Source organism: Onychomys torridus, chromosome 19 (genome assembly GCF_903995425.1).
Source record: "Onychomys torridus chromosome 19, mOncTor1.1, whole genome shotgun sequence".
In the NCBI taxonomy this organism is placed as follows: domain Eukaryota; kingdom Metazoa; phylum Chordata; class Mammalia; order Rodentia; family Cricetidae; genus Onychomys; species Onychomys torridus.
The window spans coordinates 21,832,497-21,844,942 of NC_050461.1; the positions used below are offsets into that span (position 1 = coordinate 21,832,497).

Here is a 12,446-nt window from a genome sequence, read left to right on the forward strand (position 1 = left end):
TTTATCAAAGTGCATTCTGTCTTCCTCTGCCCAGATAACTGTATATAAACCAAGGGAAGAGTGAAGAAAGAATTGGCTGCAGTAGGTTCATAGACTTTCATTTTTAAACAACATCAATATGTATAGTTTGGACGAGTAAATATTATAAAAATACTTCGTGAGATTGGGGGTATTCATTAATAAAGGTCTGCTGATCATCAGTTTAACGAAGAAGCTGAGAAGATTACCAACTCTGAACTGAGAAATCTTTTGTATTCCTTCCTTTCCTTAACTTCAATGTAGCTCTTCATAGTGACTCTACCAGCTGTGGTGCAGATTACAGCTAGAAATTAGCCCTGTACTGATAATGAGTAATTTATAAATAGATACTACTACTACTACTATTACTACTACTACTACTAATATCCGTAAGTGCTAAGTATTTTAAAGAAAATATACTTAGAATTTAAAAGTAATCCTAGTTGAAACTTCATTTGTTCATATTTAGTATGAAAGTGTTACATAATTTTAATAGAATGTCAATATCAATTGCCATTTTATATAAAAATCTAGACATAAAAAGCTAAGGCCACAAAAGTTGCCACAAAGTTAAGAATAGAACTGGTTATCTCAGAATTATATCATCCACAAAATTCTCCAGATTAATTTCCTCTGCAAAAATGCAACTAAATTCTTTTTCTGCTTTAAGATTTATTTCACTGAGTCTAAATTATTTCTTGAGTGCACTGTATGTGATGAGTTGTTACTAAATGTTTTGTTGCAAAATATTTTATATAAAAACCCAAAAACTATAAAAAACAAACATCTAAAAAGACTATGGGACATTTGCTCTGCTGAAATGTAGTAACCTGCACCACATTTACCCTTTGGACTGGGAAAGTTACCAAAGTGGGTAATTGGTATGTTTCTTAGATGTTGCATGCCAGGCAGCTCCGGATAGTTAACTGTGAGAAAGAAGGAACAAGGGAGACCCACACTGGGGTCTCAGAGCACTATCTAAAGAGAACGTCCAAGCCACAGTGCAGAAAGGAGAACTCAAGCCAAGTTCAGTTACCTTCCAGAGTTGACTATATGGAGTTGGTCCTTTGCACAGTGCAGAGTTCTCTAGCGATGGGATCTGAATTGAAAAGAACTGGAAATCTTTAGATCTTCACAAATCTTCAGTTCAGTACAATCTTTGCTTTCCTGTGAGAAAACTACTTAAGACTGGGAATTAGTCACTTGATTAGTCATACCCAAGGAGTGAGCAGCCAGAGTGGAAATAGTTCACTTTCCTTCCAGCAAAAATGGAAAACATCTTATTTTAAGAGACAGGTATGCTTATAACGCCAGTGCTGGGAGGCTGAGGGGGGGGGGATGAAGGTGAGTCTGAGGCCTCCCTGAGCCACAGAGTGAATAGATTGATCCTGTACCAAAAGAAGGGGGTGGAGGAGAACAAGAAGGAATGGGAAGGGGCAGACAGGTAGAAATTTATTACCTCAGAATGGGAGAAAAGTAAGCCCTAGATTAATATGACTTCTTTCTAACCTCACACAACTCAATACAAAGCTTCAAAACACCAAACTCTTGCCAGATATTATAACAAAATATGAATGGTCAAGAATACTAATACTTGAAAATAAATATACTCTTAATCTACCCAGTGAGAGAAAGTCACAAAATCTGGCTTTCCATAAAAATTGTCAGGCTTGTCAGAAGGCTAGAAAATCTGATCAAGATTCTGAAGAGAAGCTGGGAGTGGTGGTGCACACCTTTAATATCAGCATTTGGGAGGCAGAGGCAAGTGGGTCTTTGTGAGTTTGAGGCCAGCCTGGTCTACAAAGCCAGTTCCAGGACAGTCAGGGCTACACAGAGAAACCTTGCCTTCAAAAAACGAGAGAGAGAGAGAGAGAGAGAGAGAGAGAGAGAGAGAGAGAGAGAGAGAGAGAGATGAGAAAAGCCAACAGCAGCAGATCTGGCTTGACACAGACATCAGAGCAGTTATTGTAGCCACATCCTCTATGGTAGTGAAAAAGGAGGGGAAAGCAAGGATATTAAGTAGACATAATTGAGATATGAAAGAAAAAAAGGCCACAGATGATGCTTCTAGAGCTGGAAAGTGCAGGATCTGAGATTAGAAATGCAATGTACAGAATTAGCAGTGGGTTAAGTGCTGCACAGTAAAAATACCAGTGAGTTTAAAAGCATGGCCATAGAAGTATGGAAAATAAAACACACAGAGAAAAAGAAACAAACAAATGAATGTGACCTCTGGGATCTGCTTCAGCTGTCCAAGTCCAGTGTCACAAGCATGGCCGTATTCTGCAATTACAAAGTTGGAATCATTCAAGAAGGGAAGGAAAACTATACCAAGACATGACTGAAAGGTTGCCAGTCCAAGAAGGTCAATGAGTATTATGGTTTAGCACTTGTATGTCCCTAAAGGCATGAGTACTAAAGGTTTGCTCACCAGCCTGTGGTGCTATCTGGAAAGGCTGCAGCCATTAGGGAATGGAAACTAGGTCACTGGGACATGTCATTGAAGAGTTTACTGAGACAGAGGTGCTCTCTCTGTCTCTCATTGTTCCCCAGCTGGTTGAGGTGAGCAGACCACCATGCTTTCCTGCCATGAGGTACCTATGCCACTGTAGGCCCAAAGCACAGAGCCAAGAAATGTTCGCTAAGACTTGGGAAACCATGAGTTGAAACTAACCATTCCTCCTTCCAAACCTTTTATCTTAACTGTTTGGATAGTTGCAGGAAATTGACTTGTAGCACAAATCCTAATTGGTATTAATAATTAAAAACCTGGAGCTAGATATCAGGGTAAATGCTGAGAGATCAGAGAGACAAAGGAACAAGCCACAGCCACACTCTTACTTAGCCAACTCCTCAGCTGAAAAAGCTGAGCTCCTGTCTCCACCCTGCCTTACCACTTCCTCTCTCCTCCCAGCCATAACACTTCCTGTTTCCTCCTCTCAAGTGCTGGGCTCAGAGGCATGTGTCTCTCAAATCCTGGGATCCAAGGCATGAGATACCAAGTGCTGGGATTAAAGGTGTGTGCCACCATTGCCTGGCCTCTAGTGGCTAGCTCCACACTCTGGTCTCCAGGCAAGCTTTATTCGTTAGAGCACAAACAAAATATCACCACACTGACTCAGGCAAGGGTCGGTCCTCAAACGCACAAAGCATGAAAATACCTATGCCAAAGACTTAACACCACCAGTAAAGAGAAAGTCTTAAAATCTGTTAACAACAACAACAACAACAATACACTTTGGAAATTGAATAAAGTATAGAAACTTCTTTGAAGTATTGAGAAAATGATGTATTTTCTAACACGTCCATGAACACTTCTCTTACAATCAAATTTTAAAATGAAGGGGTCACTATCAAGAACTCTTGGTGCAGTCAGAAAGGCCTGGAACTTGCCTGACGCATCTTCAAGTGGTTGATTATAGTCACCCTCCTCTCCTCCTGTTCCAAATGTTTCCTTCCTTTCTTCACTTCTACATGATTGAGAGAAAAGGTTATCTTATGCATGCCTATTAATTGGTGATTCCAAGGTCCAATTTGTAGACATAGAGCTTAAACTCATTGTTGGAAAGAAAATTCCTCCTCAGACATCATCTCCCTAAAGTTCTATTCTGTAATATAAATTACTCTTCTTCACTTCCCTATAACTGACCCCAAAGAATTCATGTGGTTAAAAAACCACTTGTGACTCACGGGGGTGGGAGATATTTTGGATTGCCGGTAGAAGACAACAAAGATTGAATAAGAGGATCTGCTTTGACAGATTTAGAGTTAAGGATAAGATACTCCTTGGTCTAGTAAGATGGCTCAGTGAGTAAAGGCCTTGTTGCCAAGCCTGGCACCTCAAGTGTGATCCGGAGCCTGAGTTACCCCCCAGAGTGCTGACGGGGGTGAGGGACTTCGATTTCATGCTTCAGTTCCCAAGCTATGAGAGAACAAATACAAACACGCTGGTTTAAATCACCTAGGTTGTGACAATTGTTTTGTGTTTTGTTTTTTGTTTTTTCGAGACAGGGTTTCTCTATGTAGCTTTGCGCCTTTCCTGGAACTCGCTTTGGAGACCAGGCTGGCCTCGAACTCACAAAGATCCGCCTGCCTCTGCCTCCTGAGCGCTGGGATTAAAGGCGTGCAACCACCAATGCCCGGCTGGTTGTGACAATTGTCACATACTAACATACTCTCCAATAGAACCACAGAGTAGGTTGTTAGTGACTGTTCCCAACTCCCACTCAAAGCTCGGCCAGAACTGCCCTGAACAGAACAGAACTCGGATTGCCTTTGAGACCTTGCATGGCCCTTCTCCCTGAAAATCTTGGTGGTCTGTTAAAATGCAATCTCCTGTATGAAGGAGAGAACCGAATTCCTCTGGCCTCTACACATGTGCTGTGGCACTGTGTCATTTACAATAAATAAACAAATAATGCAGTACAGAATTTAAAAAACAAAACAAAACAACCCTTCTCTTTAAGCATCTGTTTTGTGTGGATGCTTTAGGTATTGAGGACACAGTCTCGTGAGTTCAGACAGTTTGAAGTATGCAGTACTTTAAAAGCACATCATTGAGGACTAGTTTTTAAAATCATATTTGTCCCCAAATGTAGTTTTTTTTAAATAAAACAAATTGTAAGTGTAAGGACTCCATTTGAACAATCATTAACCTTTGGTCACTGACATATAATAACTTATTTAGTTTACCCTCAGACCCCATCGTAGATCCCTAACAGGAACTAGCTTCAGAATAACTGGGCTTAGATAACACATACTGTATTACATTATAGACTAGTATTAGGATGTAGAAATGCACCGACATTTAGAGGACTCACATCACATTACCAGGATGTAATTTAAACACGCCATTAATTCTGATGGAGGAAAGACACGAGTTTTAAAATCAGCTTAGATCTTTTAAAATAAGATTTATTTATTTTTATGTTTGTGTTTGGTCTGCAAGTATGTTTATACATCACGTGCATGCAATGCCTATGGCGGCCAGAAGAGGGCGACAAAACCTTCGGGACTGGAGCTGCAGTCAGTTGCCATACACAACAAAGGTGCTGGGAATGCAATGCTGGTCCTGCAAAAGCAGCAAGAACTCTTTACCATGGAGCCATCTCCCCAGCTCTCTCTTACATTTTAAAATCAAATTTATATATGTGTATTGGTGAGGCACATGTGTAAGCCAGAGCACAATGTATGGGAGTCGGTTTTCTCCTTCTACCATTCGGGTCCTGGAAATCAACAAGTCACGGGGTTCGGCAGTCAGCACCTTTACCCTCTGGGCCATCTCACAGTTTGGATTTCCCAGTTTCATCTTTTGCAAATGATCTAACTATGCTGAGTTCCAGTTTATTGCTCGGAAGTAGAGAATTATTAGCACACCACGGGGTTACAGATATTGAATAACTTAAACAGTCTAACCATCATACACTTCATAGACACTTTAAATGAGGATTCTTACCTGATTGTATTTTCATGTGTCACAGTCTTTTCATGAGAAGGCCATTTGGAAATCGTCAGTGGGGAAGGTGTCAGAGACCTGGGATTCCTGGAAGCCAGATGCAGGATAACTGAGCAGCCCAGTGCTGTGAAGACTTGATATTCTGGTTACTATCATGACATCAGAGGTCACCTCCTCCAGAAGCAAAGAGGAGTCCTCATAATTTTGTTAGCAGCATCATCTTCAATTTGCTACATTTCTTTAAAAAGGGCATTAACAACAGCTTAATAGCAAGAACTTAATTTTCCTTAGTGAGAGTCTGAAAGTGAAGCTTGATACGCATTGATTTCTGCTGTTTATTGCACACGCACACACACACACACACACACACACACACACACACGAACGCACGCAAAGTGTTCTGCATGGCGCGAGACTCCAATGTGCTAAAAAGAATCCTTGTAAATAAATTCGAACACCCGGATTCCAGGTGCAGAGAGATCTGCCTTCTCCAAACATCCCTTGTTAGAGAGCAATGTCTAGACGCCGCCAGGAGCCCTGGGAACAGGGAACGCACCCGGACCTCAGGGAAGCATAACAGCGCCCGACAGGCAGCGGAGGAGGTGCGAACTTCCCGCAGTTGTCTTCAGCAAATTCCTAACCGAACCCCGGGGAACTGACTCAGGTTCTCTGTGAACGTGCGGAGAAGAGAGCTTTGCCCTTAGGACGCGGCCGGGAAGGAAGAGTCACTGCTGCACTTGCCCCCTGGGGCTCGGCGGTGGCGGGCTCCGCTTCTTGCAGGGCAGGTCTTGCCGAGCCGAGCTCAGCTCCCGGGGGGCGGGACCGAGCCGCTCCCTCCGCCCCACAAATTGCTGCCACTGCCTCCGCCGGCCGCTCAGACGCCGCCGCCGCCGCCGCCGCCGCCGCCGCCGCATCCCACGGCAGAGGCGGCAGCGAGCTCCAGCCGCGTCGCAGCTCCGTGCCGCAGAGAGGCCGGCAGGCGGCACCGCGAGGGACCCGGCCCGGCGCCGCTCGCATCCCTGGCGCGCAGCTGGTACGTACCGGGCGGACTGCGAGCGGGTGTCCTTCGAGCGGGGATGCAGGGAAAGGACTCGGGGAGTTGGGAGAGACTGAGCGTGCAAACGTGTAAGCGCAACTTTGCTATTTTTCCGTCCGGTTGGCGCACGCCGAGCCGGGGGGAGGGATATTTAGAGCAGATCCCATCCTTCCACCTGAAGCTGGAGGACTGTGGGAGCGAAAGCAGGTGCGCCCCGGAGGTCTGCTCATCGGCTTGTACCCGCTGGGCACTGAAAGTGGACTCTGGGGACCGCTGGTTGTAAGTTGCTGAGCCCTTTTTCTCCTGTCGCGCCATCAACGCCACGTCGTTTTCCTCCTGCTTCGTTTCCCTGGTGCCCGGCGGCGGTGAGCGTCCAGCAGCGCGGGAGAGGTCTGAGTTCCAAGCCGCTCTAAGCGTCCAGGAGCGGTGGTGTTAGCCAAGTCAACCTCACCTTACCGGTTTTCCCCCATTCCTCCATAAACTATGCCTGGGAGGAAACCGGTGACCTCAGGGGTGTCCCGCGTATCAGACTCTCCCCGCTGCGAAGACCCTAGCCGGTAAAGCAGGAGGCACTCCAGTGGCAGGTGGTCGCAGAGGCTGAGAGGCAGAGAGGCAGAGGGCGCCCCAGCCCAGGCTGGTCCTGGCTGCTGTGACTGCAGCCTTGGGGAGTTTTCTGAAGGCACCTTCTGGGAAGGGTGACCCCGTCTTATGGACCTCCCGGATTCCATAAGTCCATTTCCTTCTTTAGTGAGGCTGAGATGATAAAGTCAGCTCTGATGGTATCAGAGCGCATTCCTGATTTAGAAAAGCATCGCGAACAGCAGGTGCTGGGCCAGGAGAGAAGCCCTGAAGGCAAGCAGTGGGGTTAGCAGCTGGACTCCGCTGGATCAGCAGGTGGATATTGGGCGCTGATGATCGCTTTAGACATAGGTGCAGTCAGGAAAGACAAACCCAAGCGAAGCGCTCTAATCAGAGGTTTGATACTGGAGCAATATTGGATTAGCCTTACTCTTGACAGATGCGTTTCTCTTTGTAAACAGTAACCTTTAAAATCCATTATCCACTTCACGGGTTTTTTTCTTCTTGACATGTTAAAAAAAAAAAAAAACTTCCTTGAATTTAATATTTATAAAGCTCAGAGTCTGGCTTATTAAAATGAAAACTGGTGACCATAACTCTAATGCCAAAGGTCACATCTTTGAAACCCTTGTGTCCTGCCTGTGACTGAGAGACACTAGTCGGTTCCCCTCAACTGACACTGTCTCCAGAAAGCTTATTTTTTTTAAAAAAAGTGTTTATCAAGTTCAATTGATTCAATTTTAAACAAAATCTAGTAAAAAAAAAAAAAAAGCTCAGGGAAAAGTGTTAGTAATCAACTAAATTTTTTTGTCTATGATTTTCTTTACAAAATAACACAGACTGGGGGATTACTCAACCTAGAATATTTTAAGAAGTGTCAAATTTCATTCCTGTTAAAGATTTTTTTCCTTCTTCTTTAGTCAATTTAAGCATATGTTTGAGTTCATGATTGGATCAATTTGTTTTTCTAATAGTAATGCAATTATTTAAATTCCTATGCAGTTTGCTTTTACAGATTTAAACAATAAATGTATTGAGATATAGATTGTACATTTACACATCATAACATTTACCCTCTTGAGAGGCAAGCAATTTTTAGAAATTCACCCCCTGTTAATGATTTTTAGAACTTTCACCAAGATGCATAATAATTATTATGGTCTAGTTTTAATCTTCACTTCCTAAGATCCATCCTTCCTATTTGTAGTCTTCTAGTCCCGTCCCAACTCCAGGAAATTCTGCATCCCCTTTTCAGTTCCTATAAGCTTATTTTCTCTAAACATTTCAGACAAATAATATACTATATGTTTTTTGGTTTCTGGCTTCATTTGCAGCATGATTTATGGAATATCTTAATTTGGTAGGCATCAATATTTTATTCCTTTTTAACTGCTGAGTAATTTCTCATTGTGTGGTCGTATCATATTTTGTCCATTTTTCAGTTGATGTGCATCTGGACATTTTGTTTTTAAATATTTATCTGTATATGTGAGATTTTCATGAGTGCATATACTGTGGTTTGATTGAGTCCAGCCCCTTATTCCTTCACCTCCAATTTCTTTCCTTCTTCCCACAATTCCCTCTTAATTTCAGGTGTCCTTTCTTCAAACCCATGAGTCAACAGTGCTACCTGCATGTGCCTGGCTGTGAGACCATGTGTTGGAACATGGGTAGCCTCCTCCGGGGGCTCACATCTCTTAAGAAAACTGACTCTCCTTCACCCATCATCAGTTGCCAATAGCTTCATCATTAGGGGTAGGGCTTTATGACCATCTCCCCATTCACGTGGGGTTTTGCCAGGTTTAATCTTGGAGAGGTCTTGCGCATTCAGTCAGAGCTACTATGAGTTTATGTGCAACTACCCTGTTGTACCCAGAAGGCATGGCTTCAATATAGTCATCTCTGCCTCTGGCTCTTACAATCTTTTTAATCCCTCTTTAGTGATTATCTCTGAGCCTTGACAGGAGAATATGTGACACATATGTCCCATTAAGTACTCGGGACTCCATGTCTCTTTTTCTCTCTGTGTGGATGAGTTGTGGGGGGCTGGTTGCCTTCTACTGCACAAAGAAACTTCTCTGAGGAGGGATGAGAAACAGACACACTTAGCTATGGGAATACATCTTTAGATGTTGCTTTAGTACTTGGTTCTTTTAGCAGAATAATAGTAGTGGGTTCTCTCCTAGGGCCTATGACCTACCCAGCTTCAGGTTCTTGGCTCCATTTATGGTGGTAGGCATGCTTTTAACGATATATTTAGTGTGTGTGTGTGTGTGTGTGTGTGTGTGTGTGTGTGTGTGTGTGTGTCCCCATCCAAGCATGCACTTGAAGGTTAGAGGACAACTTGGGGAAGTAAGTTCATGTCTTCTACCATTGGGTCCTAGGACCAAACTCTGATCTGCAGGCTTGGTGAGAAATGTTTTTATCCCCTGAGCCATCTTTTGGGCTCTGTGTTGTTGTCAATTGGGCTACTATGAACCCCAGTGCTAAGGACATTCACATGTAAGTCTTTGTAAGCTCATGTTTTCATTTCTTTTGGGTAGATAGTAAACTAAGAAATTACTTGCTTATGTATTGAAATTATGACCCTCTTTTAAAGAACATAGTAGAATGAGTTTTAGGAAAAGTTTTATATGTATAAAATGTAGAAAGTTCTAGTGGAGTAAGGTAGGTGTGTGTGTATGTGTGTGCATGTGTACGTGTGTGTGTGTGTGTGTGTGTGTGTGTGTGTGTGTGTGTGTGTGTGTCTGCCTGTCTGCCTGTCTGTGTCTTAGTTAGGGTTTCTATTGCTGCAGCATGCACCATGATCAAAAAGCAAGTTGGGGAGGAAATGGGTTATTTGGCTTATACTTCCACATTGCTGTTCATCATTGAAGGAAGCCAGGACAGGAACTCAAGCAGGGCAGAAGCCTGGAGGCAGGAGCTGAAGCAGAGGCCATGGAGGGGAGCTGCTCACTGGCTTGCTTCCCATGGCTTACTCAGCCCACATTCTTCTAGAACCCAGGACCACCAGCCTAGGTATGGCACCACCCACCATGGGCTGGGCCCTTCCCCCATGGATGACTAAATGAGAAAATGCCTAACAGCTGGATCTCATGGAGACATTTCCTCAACTGAGGCTGCTTCTTCCTCTGATGACTCCAGCTTGTGTCACATTGACACACAAAACCACCTAGTACAGTGTGTGTGTGATAGATGACTGACAGACACAGACAGACAGACAGACTTAAAGTTCAAGTACAGCAAACGACTCCTAAAAAACGCTACAACGTTTTTCGCTAATATTCCTTGCTTAATGGTTTATTTTATGCAAATGGAAGCAAACCAGGCTTAATCAAGACTGAATCTGAATTTAAAATAAGAAAGAAATCCATTTGAAATGTGTATTTCCAGATGTTTTCTACCACTCAGCTTTGTGTGGCCTGACTGTAATTTGGTTGTTTCCTATTCCTTTAGTGTGTAAGTTTAACCTAAAGGGAAGAAGAAAAAAGGATTCCTTTCTGAATGTCAAATACAATTGATAAAGTCTATGATGAAAGAAGCCTCCTTAGCTAAAATGCCATGCAAATAATACTTAAGCATCTCCTAATGCAGGTGGAAATCTAAGGCCCTAGATTTAGTAATTACATCTCTAAAAGTCACATATTATAGGTAAAATCAAGACTGAAGCCTTCCTTTCAAAACTCCTCCCATTGGTACACACTTTTCTAAAGGCTGTTGTTCTCACATATTATCATATACTTTGTATATAGCTCTTCTGTGCCATTGTGAGTGGATGATATTTCACAGGAAAAGTTCTAGGTCACACTCCTGTGCATACCTGCAAAACTAAAAGTGGTTATTATTTTTCTTCTTACTAGAAGTAGAAGGGAGAAGTGAGTTTGAGAAATGAAACAGAAGTTCTACTTTTTACTCAAATTAGAGAAGCCTTTTTTCCCCCCACCTCTCAATGGCAAATGGCTGTTCTGTGCATTTACCCAGGTAGGGTTCCTGCTGTGGACTTTACATAAAACGATGATTTGTGTCCCTCAGTCACTCAGAGTCTTAATGCAACAGTGACCAGGAGCTGTTTGTTTTTGGTGATGTATTGTGCTGGTTTGGTCAGAAGGGGGTTCAGAGATGCTGAGATGAGAATGAAGTGGATTCAGGTTTGTGTTTGTTCTGAATAGGAGACAGCCACCTCACCTAGAAGCTTGGATTAATTAGAAACAGGATTTCTCAGGCAGGAAGGAGGGACAGAGATGCTTTAGAACAAGCAGTGTGGAGCCGAGACATCATTGACAATGACACGCTGGAGCAGCAGCTGAAGTATCTGAGCACAGGACAGACAGACAGACAGACAGACAGGAAGTCCTTCTAGGATCCTCCCCACACACTCCCCACTTCCTTATAAGACCTAACATTTGCTCTGCTGATGAAAGGACACATCATATCTCTGTCTGTCTGTCTGTCTGTCTGTCTCTCTCTCTCTCTCTCTCTCTCGTGTGTGTGTGTGTGTGTGTGTGTGTGTGTGTGTGTGTGTGTGTTTGTGTTCAGCATAGGCTAGTGAAGGTGTTCATTTGGGGAATGAAATAAAAGGAGAAACCAAGGCCCAGTTTGACAGCATCAGAAATAAAACCACAGAAGAAAAGAAAGGGTCCTACCATACATTCTTCCTGCACATGTCTGTATTCTAAGCATCACAAAATTGCTTATTTCTAGATTAATTTTTATGCACTGAACTAAAATGTTTCAGGGAGAAAATAAAGCAATCCTCCCTCTCTCCCTCCCTCCGGCCCCTCTCTCTTTCTGTCTCTCTCGTTTCTCTGTCTCTCTGTTTCTATGCACACACATCTGTAAATAGGATGGCTTATAGCTGAAGCAATTGCATTACCTTATTATGTTATTTATTTATTTATTTATTTATTTATTTATTTTTAATGAAAATAAGCGGAGCCTCTGGAGCAGGGTGTAATAGTAAACTCAAAAAGTAAGACCTGTTTGCCTTCCTTTCCCAAAGAGGTCTTTCAAATATAATAAAACAGTCGTATTACAGCCATGATGTATTTTTGTTGCACTCTAAAGGTTTGTAAAATGTCTATCAAACCCAAAGAAGAAGTTACAGAAGGCGGCACTTCCTCAGAAACCGCTGTGCCTCTCGGTTCCTCTGTCCTTGAAGAAGTTGTCTGTCACCGTTCTGTGTATGGAGGGACAGAAGCAGAACTCTGAACAGGAGGAAAAAGTTAGACAGAAAATAAAAACCAACTCACTACGTCCTTCACACATTCTAGGAAGCAGGAAGTTATAGACATTTTCCACTCTTACAAGTTGAGGTGGGTAGATAGACTACTGTGGTGGTCCAAGCCAATATTTCTAACT

At 43.0% G+C, this 12,446-nt stretch overlaps 1 protein-coding gene across 3 annotated transcripts in view; it reads left to right on the forward strand.

Annotated features, from left to right (window-relative positions):
* The first annotated feature begins 5,996 nt into the window (after positions 1–5,996).
* Pkib (cAMP-dependent protein kinase inhibitor beta) overlaps positions 5,997–12,446 on the forward strand; it is a 96,264-nt gene continuing 89,814 nt past the window's right edge. For all 3 annotated transcript variants that reach the window (XR_004943193.1, XR_004943192.1, XM_036168960.1), the window contains exon 1: positions 5,997–6,506. The gene's annotated coding sequence lies outside the window, so the exon portion shown is untranslated. The remainder of the gene's footprint in view (positions 6,507–12,446) is intronic.